This window comes from Canis aureus, chromosome 31, assembly GCF_053574225.1.
Source record: "Canis aureus isolate CA01 chromosome 31, VMU_Caureus_v.1.0, whole genome shotgun sequence".
NCBI classification, from domain to species: Eukaryota; Metazoa; Chordata; class Mammalia; order Carnivora; family Canidae; genus Canis; species Canis aureus.
In genome coordinates, this window is record NC_135641.1 from 17,073,465 (window position 1) to 17,084,136 (window position 10,672).

At 55.0% G+C, this 10,672-nt stretch overlaps 1 long non-coding RNA gene across 1 annotated transcript; it reads right to left on the bottom strand.

Moving 5' to 3' along the window:
- Positions 1-2,306: 2,306 nt before the first annotated feature.
- Positions 2,307-7,464, bottom strand: LOC144302429 (uncharacterized). Its single transcript, XR_013369284.1, has 3 exons — positions 7,349-7,464; positions 6,532-6,751; positions 2,307-6,363 (listed from the first exon to the last, which is right to left on the bottom strand). It is a non-coding gene; the product is annotated as an uncharacterized LOC144302429 (long non-coding RNA).
- Positions 7,465-10,672: the final 3,208 nt, after the last annotated feature.

Genomic DNA, 10,672 nt, shown 5'->3' on the forward strand with positions numbered 1-10,672 from the left:
AATGCTCTCAGGATTTCCCCACTCCTGTGCCTGGGAACAGTTGGCACCACCGTCCTTGCGACCCCGGGGACCCTAAGCACACCCTTGGCTCCTGGGACTGCACCTCGCCTCGCCACCTGAGCATTGTTAAGGATGGTGCGTCCCCCACACTAGCCGACTTCTGAAAGTTCTGAATTTGTGCTCTGCTGCTTATGATCCTGTACGAAGACCTGTCAGCTGCCTGCCTGCCCCTGTGGGATCTGGAGCTGTGTCTCCCCAATCAACTGATTGATTGATTTTTTAAAGATTTTAATTTTCTGTAATCTACACCTAAATTGGGGCTTCAACTCACTATCCCAAGATCAAGAGTCACCTGTTCTTACCAACCACACTGAGCGGCCAGGCTCCCTTTGATGAACTGATACCTATTAATTGAACCAGACATACAGCATGTGTCAGGGCAGAAATTGAGCCCACACTCTAGGTTTGGAGGAGTCATTTGGACCTTGATAAATGTTCAAGAAGGCATAAGTTCCCTAGGAGCCCAGGGCGGGGTGCACACACGTTAAACGTTGACAATTTCCTTTACAGTAGTCATTTTACTGACGATTGATTTAAAGTGCCATTCAATGGCAAATGTCGTTCTCGGATTGGGATATGCAGGCAATTCTGGGATTTAGAGGAAGCTAAAGCTCCCCAGTCACGGACTCAATGTTCCAGTTGGACGCAGAGATAGGCAAGCAAGCAAAGAGATATAAAACATGGCACGGGGTGCCTGGGTGTCTTGGTCGAGGGATCTTCATGTCAGGATTGTGAGTGTGAACTCCATGTTGGATGTAGAGATTACATAAAATTAAAATATTTAAAAACTAATAATGGATGAAGATATAACACATGACATTGTAGGTATGTGCTTGGTTTAAGAAAATACTCAAACCAGACTATGTCTAACCTACAACCTATTCTTATTTGCTCCTGTGGTCACTGCTTTGTCCAGATTCATTCCCCACAAGAGAGCATCCTGCCCGAGTGCGAGTGGGCTTCTTTCATTGTCAGGCCTGTGTTTCGCTTTGTTCTGCAAGGCACGAAGAACTGTGAAGGCATGAGTTAGGTGGATCAGCACAAACCTAGGCGATAATCATTTCTGAACCTGGTAGGCAAAGCTCTGCCTCCTTGTAGGACCCAATGTCATTAAAGCCTGTATGGTCATTGGCTTGGATGAAGGGTGGAGGCTGAAATAGAATTATGAAGAACAAAATAGGGGGAAAACCAGAAATAGACAGAAGGACAGATTTCACCATGTGTCGTCTTCTAAGGGATCTGGTGTCCTTTCCTAAGGGGGAGCCCACCCTCTGTAAGATGTTTCCTATAGCTCCTTGCTCATTGTCAGAACCCAGCAGGCACATCTCCATGCCTCAACACCTCCGTGCAGTTGTTGTTTTTAGGATCTTCATCTATTCTCCCGTGTGACTAGAGCTTTGTGTATGTAACCATTCTGCTGCTATTTGACAACATCTAGGAGGATTTTGACTTTTCTTTATTTTGGGGTGTGTGTTTGCTGGGCATCTATGTGAACTTTGGGCTGTGTCATCCTAACACCTACCTGGCTGGGAACCACAATCTTCATCACTGCAGGGGCTGGCGTTGGGTGGCTAGTTGGGTTCTGCTGGTCATCCTGGGCTTTTTCATGCAGTGACGTTCCCCTGGAGGCTCAGCTGAGTTTGAAGGTCCAACTTGGCCACATTCACGGGTTAGGCAGTGGGTCCCAGCTGAACACCGGCCGCATCTTCTCTCCTCAATGCCTCTCACACTGGAAGCCACTCGTCGGGGCCACCCTATCAGGGAATTTCTGAGGAGGAAGCTGCCTGATGGAGGGAGCCCTGGGGCTGCCTGTGTGTGGGAGTCGGGGTGGGAGGGGCTAGGGTTTCTTGGTCCCCTGGGTTCCAGGCCCCCAGGCTGAGCCCAATTCTCCCCCAGCCCCTACTCGCTAGGCCGTGGAGGATCCTTCCACACGCTGCTGCGGGTGATATGGCAGCACAAGGTATGCAAGCTGAGCCCTCCCAGTGAGGGGGCCTGGGAGTGTGAGCTGCAAGTGCCTGCTGTCCTGACATCACTTCGAGGGCCACACTGCCCACCCCGCTGGCCCTCTCAGCTCCAGGAGAACAGGCTCGGGGCGAGGAAGGACAGAAGTGCCCCCGGAGCCCAGCCCGTCCAGGCCCCCTGGACAGAGGCAGCACAGATCTCCCAGGGCACTTGCACAGTTCATCGTGAACTGAGGCCACCAGCCCCCAGCTGTCACTCTCTTCCAGCCCCGTCCTGGCCTGTGGGGCATGGGCTGAGTCCCAATAAGCATGTGTTTGGCCTTCCCCTGGCATTGGCGGACCTTGGAAGGCACGGGGGCAGGTCAGCTTTGTGTGCCTGGCAGCAACTGTGCAGAGGCTGATAGTGGCCTGTGTAAGGCCCCCTCCTCCTTTCTGGGGTTCTGTCCCTGCTGCTTGCACAGAGCTCTGGGAGACACAGAAATGGGCTGGCCATGCATTTTAACTCTCAACACTTTATTGAACTTTCATAACAAACAGGGGCTCTGAACTTAGGGTGTGCACCTTCTCTGGGGGAGGGGGACCATCCTGTCTTTTAGGGGAAACCCGAACTCACCTGGGGGTGCAGGTGCTAGAGTCCCGCAGCTTGGAGCCTGGGCAGACTCCAAGTGTGGGCACATTTCCCGAAGTTGGGACCTGAGAGGCAGTTCTGAGGACAGCAGACCTGACCTGGACCTGCAGCTTAGGGGTCCCTGCAGCTTAGGAGTCCCTGTGCTGAGTCCCTGCAGGTCAGCTGGATCCCAGCCTCTGGCCCACTGTGCCAGGTGAATGACTGCTGGAGACCCAGTATGTGGAGGAGCCTGCCTTCTAGTGTGGGTGAGGGTGTGGCCCACTGGCCTGCCCCTGCTGCCCCTGTCCTGGGGTGTCCTGAAATTCCCAGCATTGTCCTAGGTCAGTGACCTGGATCTGTGGGGCACATCCAGGACCCAGGAGGCCACTTCCTGCTCTGAGAGGGTCGCTCATCCTTAGGGGAGAATCCAGAACTGGTTAGGGCCACCGGGGGCTCAACCCATCAGTCTGTGTTCTGAGCCTGGGTGGGGTCATGTCCACCCTGCCTCCCCAGAGCCCGGGAAGAGGCCAGCCTAGGTCCCTCGGGGTCAGGGACTCTTCCTGTTGGGGGGGCACCTTGTATAAAGGTATGTGAGACGAGGCAGGGCATGGTGTCTGCTGGCCAGAGCCTCAGGGCCCACATCCTCCCCATCACGCTCTGATCCAGAGGCCCAGGAGCAGGAGGCTTCCCTGTGGAGGCAGAGGTCAGATGGTCCCAGGACTCTGTGGGGCCTTGGGGTATGGAGTTCGGCACTGCCCTGGCTCTGCCCGGGCCCTGCCTATCACTCCCCAGCGAGCGGCTTGAGCTGCTGTGGTCCCAGGGCAGGAAGGGTATCTGGATCCCTACAGTGTCATCTTAGTGGGCTGCGAAGACCCTGTGACGGGCGTCCCAGGGGGATTCTATTGTCTGGTTTGCTGTGTGGCCTGTAGTGTGGCCCAGGCTGGTGACAAAGGGAAGGGGACCCAGTGTTCTGACTTCAGATCCGTGTTCGGGTGCCACCTGTCTGCATTCTCCTGGTTCCCTGGGAGCATGAGGAGGGAGTTCCCTGTGGGGCATCCAGGCCAGCGAGGGGTTCTGAGATGTAGGCAGCTGGGCAGAAGCAGAGCCCACAGTGTTCCAGGACACAGGTGTGAATCCATAGGCTCTGTGGAGCTTCCCTCCTGCAGCAGCTGACCAGGCCTCCCTGGGGGATCTGAGGCAGAGACAGCCTGTCCCCTGGAACCTCCCCCAGGGACCCTCTGGACTTCTCCAGATGGGATGGGCTGCCAGCCTCAGCCTTAGGTCCCCAGGGTTGGGCCTGGCTTGTCTGGAGGGTAGGGCTGAGCTCGGCCCCCACGGGGTTAGGGGACAGGATGAGGGAACAGGGGTCCTGGGGTGGCCTTACCTGACTGATGAAAAACTGAAGGAACTGCCTGGGGGTGTAAATGCCAGGAAAAATCTGTTCCTCATCCTGGCAGAAGGGCAGGAGGTGCTCAGGCCCCAGGCTGCGTCCCCATGGAGCCAGGTGGACACACTCCCCATGGCCCCGCCCAGCCTCCAGGGTGCCTCAGGCTCCCCAGGAGGAGGAACTTGACACCAAGCTTGGGGCAGCTCAGATGGGCTGTGCTGGCACCCGTTGCCCAGGGCCAAGGGGATGGAGCCTCTGGGGAGTATCTAATCGCCATGAGCTTTTTCAGCTTGGGGTGAGCTATGTCTAGAATGGGCTCCTGATGGGACTAGAACCTCAGTGGTTTGCGGAACCCTGGAATGAAGAAGCCTGAGAAGGCCCCATACCCTCAAAGATCAGGGTCTCCTCATGCACCAGGCGGGCGAGGGGGGGGCTTCCTGGCAGGGGCCTCCTCCCCTACGCCCTGACCCCAGTGTGCCCAGAGCGTTCTAAGCCCTGAATGGACCTCGTCTTTCCAGAGAGCAGGACTGCCGTTCTGGCTAGGTGTGGCAGGGTCCAGGGACCCTCGTCCTCACAGAGACCCTGCAAGGTGGGAACCCTGAGCTGAGGACCAGGCCCGCCTGACCCAGCATCCTCCTTCCTGCAGTGGCCACTGAGGGGGAAGGCCAGTCCCCAGCACCGAGGGGCAGCGAGTGTTGGCCACGAGGAGGGTGATGGGTGTGCACGGTAATTGCTGGGGTTGTAGATTCAGGATGCGGGCACCCAGGAGTGGGAAGATGCTGCACAGGGACTGTTCAGCAGAGGCCCCCCTGTTTTCCCAGGGTCTGACTGCCCTGCATCCAGCCGGCCTCCCCCTGCACCCTGGCCATCCTACCTGCTGTCCACTGACTCCACTCCTCTTGCTGTCATCTCTGCTACTCTGACCCATTGTACCTATTGTCAGAGCCCTGAGCATGACCCACCCCTGACCCATCCAAGCAGGCACTGGGCAGAGAGCAGAGCTGAGAGGGCCGGGGGCAGCCCCGTTGGCCCCACATGGAGTCTCCAGGCTGCATGAGGTTCCTATGGGGCCCACGACACAGCAGCCTCCTCCCCTCAGACCAAGGCCACTGGGCTGTCATCCTTCCCTCGTTCCCGACCCATGGTGGCCTCCTCTACCTCCTCTTCCCTCTTCCTGCCCAAGCTGGTCAGTCCCTTCCTCTGCTGCTCACCTTCCCTCCCTGACCTTGCTTTGTCCCCGGCCTTTACCTGCAACCTTGCAGAAGCCTTCAGACTGTGGAGGCCCTGGCCTGGGGGTGTGAGTGAGGAGCATCCCCCCTCCCTTACTGGCCCCAGACCAGGCCATCCTCCTATAGAAAGCAGGCCATTGTCCCAGAGCGCCTCACATTTGGAGCCCTTGCTGAAGGACAAGAGATATCCCATCTCCCAAACTGGACGCAGACACCTGGCCCTCCCCAAAGCAGGAGTGGAGGCCACTCTGAGTGCCCAGGGCCAGCCCCCGACCCAGCTCCCTTGTACCCATTTCTTGGGTTTGCCTCCTGATTCTCTCAGCTCCAGTCCAGGGTACACATGGCCCTCAGAGGACTCCAGGGGACGAGGTCCTGACCCAGGGGGATGGGCCAGCCTCCAGAGAGTGGTTCCTGCAAGTAAAAATTGCCTCCTGAGATGGACGAAGGGGTGTCCGGGGAACTCACTGCAGAAAGCTCTGATTGTCCGTGACCTTCAACAATGATTGGGGAGCATCATCCCAAGGTCCTGTGGAGACAGTACTTGTCATGCTGAAACAGAGGGGACCCCATGGTGGGGATGGATCAGCGCCAGGGACATGGGGAAAGGAGGGAGCAGAATGGCTCCTCTCCCCTGAATCCTGCGGCAGATCAGGACCCTCTGAGATTGGCCGGGCATGAGGGAAGGGCCCCTCTGCCCAATGGGAGCAGCCTGATAGCTTTACATGCTTCTATCAGCGATGATCCCAACCTGGGCCTGACCTGACCTGGTGACTCTGGTCTCCACCTGAGCCTCACCTGGACCTGATGACCTTGGTCCCCACCTGGGCTCATTGGCTACGGATCACTAGGTGCCAAGATGGACCCTCACTTCTATGGATGTGCGGGTCCGTCGCCAGGGTCTCACTTGTTCCTGGTGACCATGGTCCTTGTCTGGGCTGACCTGGCTCATGGTTGGCTCTGATCCCATCTTGGGCCTCACCTGCTCTTGCAGGTGTGGTCCCCACCTCTAGTGGGTGCTCTAGCATCTATGGTCCTTTTCTGACCCTCAGCTGATGGTATTTGGCTATGATATCAGCCCTCTCAAAGGCCAGCAGGGTCTCCAGGTCCTGTTGCCTGGTGCTGTAAAGCAAACACATCCATGTTGACACCGCATGAAAACCTTCAGAGGACACATGCGTCTGTGTGCTCCCTGTGGGCAGGTCCCCATCTATCTGACCGGAGTGTGGAAACAACCCCATAGATCAGAAGGGGATGTGCTGGGCTGAAGGATCACACATGAGTACTCACTGTCTGTAGCTGGCCCACCTGCAGTCCACCTTCCCAGCCACTGTCCCAGGACATGCCATCACGCTGACAGGACAGAGCTCTCCCACTCCCTTATCAGGAGCACAAGGGGGCCCAGGAGGCTGCGGGGAACTGCGGACCTAATGCTTGGGGTGACGTCTCCCAGCCCAGGGCTGGCGCCGAGTTGGTGGTGGATGGGCCTGCCAGCGAGTGTTCCTGGGGGCTTGGGGCAGATGGAAGATTTCTCTTAGATTCCACAAGCACAACAATCAAAAGGAAAAAGGAATGAACTGGACTTCATCAAAATTTAAAACTTAGGCCAGCAAAAGTGTGACCAAAATACCCACCCTGAATATAATGATTTGTGAATAGCCTGAGGGGGGTTCTGGGGGGAGCACAAGGACCTCCATGTTCCAGTTCGTGAAAAGCAAGCCTGGTCATGGGCCAGGAGGACCCAGAAGTCCTGACCGTCCACCCCAGACCACAGGGTGGGGAGATTGGTCATCATGTTTTGGGGTCCAGGCACCTAGGACGGGCGGGATAGGTCATGGCTTGCGTTTCCCCTGCACAGAACAGGCCTTACAGGAGAGCAGGGTTCCCATTGAGCTTCCCGAGCCCCGACCACAGCCTCATTCCCTGGCCTGGGGCAGCAAGGAGGCAACCCTGACCTCGTGGAGCTGTGGAAAGGCTGCAGGAGCTGCCTCATGGACATCACATGGGGGTCGGTGTGTTCTCACCCCAACCCAGGAAGCCAGCGCCCCCACTGGGAAGGACAGGCCCCAAGATGACCGGAGGGCAGCAGGGAGCAGCTGTCACTCACCTGTGACCTGTTGCTGTGTGAGCACCTACACTTTATACACTGGGGCACTGGGGAGAGTGGGTTAGTTCGGGCGCTGGGAGCCAATTCCAGAGCGCAAGTGCCTCCAACTGCGTGTGGTCACAGAGTAGCGCCAGGCAGCGGTGGAACCCTGGGGCGCCACAGTTCCGCCCACAATGGAGCCCTGTGTCATCCTTGTAGGTCAGCGGGGTCCAGTCAGCACTTAGCCCTGCACCCTGAAGGCCAAGGGTGTGATGGGAGGTCGGGTCACCACGCTGGGTGGGAAGGGCATGCAGGCGCCCTCCCACGCCCTTAGTTCCCACCTTCAGGCCCTCCAGGCCTCCCACCCTTCTCAGTAGACTGGTGTCCCAGCTGTCCTCCCATCCCCAGTCTGGTCCCACTCACCTTAGTAGAGCGAGGGGGAAATGCTGCCACTGCTAGTTGCCTGGAGAGCCAGTTCTGCCCAGGACTGACTCCAGCCGGGGGCCTTTCACCAGGTCATGCTGACCGTGGCCTCCCCTCCCCGGGGAGAGGCCAGCATCCGAATGAGCACCCGGCAAGGCGCCCATGCCCTCACAAGATGATTTGCAGCCTCCACCCGCTGATACCCCTCAACACTGGAGCCATGCAGGTCCACTGGCTGGAAGGCTGCTCCCGGCCCTGGTGCTAGTCCTCCAGGGACAGAGGCTGAAGACCGACCAGCCGCACAGTAGGAAGAACAAAGTCCCTACAAGGAGCACCTAGCGATGCCCCTGGCCCATTTGCCACGATCAGCTTCAATCAGGACTTGGCCCCTGGAGCTCCCTCGGGGGGCGCACCCGCTCCTGAAAGGCTCTGCGTTTAGGACGTGGCCCTCAGGAAAGTCTGGGCCCCTCGGTGGGGGCGCCCCGCCCTCCCAGCTCCTCGCGCTGCAGCCCCAGGCCCAGGAGCCCGGCAGGAGACGGACCTCGGAGAGCCGCCCGCTGCCCCGCAGGGGTCCCCCCTAGGGATTCCGGGAGACGCCTTCCCTCCGTGTGTGCAGACGAGGGCTCCCGGGACCCACACACAGGCGCCACCAGCACGCACCTGACACACGCGCTCCCGCCCACCGGGACCAGATGCCCCTGAGCGGCCATCCGCCCAGCCAGACGGTCCCCTCAGCACACCTTCCTCCTGGCTGCCCCTTGTCCCCTTGTGCTACACCTACTGCGGAAGTGGAGGATCCCTCCCGGGCAGCGAGAGCACAGCTCTCCACCAGGGGAGCCCCTAAATTTTGGAATTTTGAAACTCCTTACTGCGTGTGAGATTAAATTTAAAAAAAAAGCTCAGACGCAGGCAGGGTGGACACAAGGTTCCGACACAAACTGCGGAGACAAGAGGGCTTGATGGCTCTTCTGTGAAGGCTCACTGCAGACTGGGGGGCGGGATGTTCAGCTCCAGGGCAGGGAACCCAGGGCCCCCACCTCAGCCTGCCCATCAATCAGCCCTGAGTCCTCAGGGAGCAGCACAGCGCCGCCTGGTGGAGGGCAGAGGCGCTTACACCGAGCCCCGCCTCAGCCCTGCAGGTGCATCTCCTCTGAGGCAAGTGGCACCTGACAATCAGGGCGACGGCCCCTCCCCCAGACGACCCGCACTGACCACTGGGTCCCACCAGGAGTACTGATCACAGAGGCCTGCAAAGCTTCAGCTTAAAGGAGAAAGTAGGATCTGGCTTCCTTTGTACTTTTCATTATTTATTATTTTTCATTTATTATCTTCAATTATTTTTTATTAATTTCTTAATTTTAATTGTTATGCACATACTTATATATTTCTTATTTTTGATTACTTTCATTGTACTTTAATTTTCTTATTTGGGTCTAGATTCTTCTAATAATTAATAATTAACAACCAGGCTAAAACACACCCAGGATCTTGTTTAGGGGCGTTTTTGTTGTTATCGTTGTTTTCCCTGTTTTTTCTTTTGATCGCTTCCTTCTTTTCTGGGGAAAATAATGGGGTGGAGAAATTCACCTCCAAAAAGAACACGAGGTAGTACTCACAGCCAGGGATTTAATCACTGCAGATGAAGGTAAGATATCTGAACTAGAATTTAAAACAATGAATATAAAGATAGTATCTGGGTTGGAAAAGGAGCTTAGAAGACACTATACAATCCCTTACTGTAGAGATAAAAGAACTAACATCTAGTCAGGCCAACATTAAAAATGCTATAACTGAGATGCAGTCCAAGGCGGAAGTCCTAAAACCAAGAAACGAAATGGACCACAGAGACAGACTTAGGGAACTCAGACTCTTATTAAAACAATAACATCCACATCATAGGAGACTCAGAACATGAAGAGAGAGATAAAGGGGCACAAGTTTTATTTGAACAAATTATATAAACCTCTCTGTGTGTGCAAGGACCCACACACATAAACAAAGAGCACAGAGAACTCCCACTAAATACAACAAAAGCTGACAATTGCCAAGGAACATCGGAGTCAAATTCACAACATACACAATCACGATTAGAATCCAAAAAGCGGTGGGTCGGTGAGAGTCCTTAACCTACATGGGAAGACTAATTCAGTTCACAACAGATCTGTCCACACAAACATGAAAGGCCAGAAAGCAGTGGAAGGAAATATTCAATATGCTAAATGGGAAAAGTATGTAGCCGAGAATTCTTTATACAACAAGGCTCTCATTCAGAATAGAAGGAGACATTAAGAGCTTCCCAGATAGGCAGAAACTGAAAGAATATGTGACCACGAAGCCAGCTCTGTAAGAAATTTTAAGGGGGACTCTGTATAAGAAAGAGGAAGTCCAATGGAACAATCCACAAAAACAGGGACTGAATAGGTATTATGATGACAATAAATCTATATCTTTCAATAGTAATGCTGAATGTGAATGGGTTAGTGACCCCATCAAAAGGCGCAGGGTTTCAGACTGGATAAGAAAGCAGGACCCATCTATTTGCTGTCTACAAGAGACTCATTTTAGACATAAGGACACCTACAGCCTGAAAATAAAAGGTTGGAGAACCATGTACCATTCAAATGGTCCTCAGAAGAAAGCAGGGGTAGCCATCCTTATATCAGATAAACTAAAATTTACACCAAAGACTGTAGTGAGAGATGAAGAGGGACACTATATCATACTTAAAGGATCTATTCAACAAGAGGACTTAACAACCATCAATATATATGTCCCGAAAGTGGGAGCTGCCAAGTATATCGATCAGTTAATAACCAAAGTTAAGACATATTTAGATAATAATACACTTATACATGGTGACTTGAATGTAGTGCTTTCTACAATCGACAGGTCTTCTAAGCACAACATCTCTAAAGAAACAAG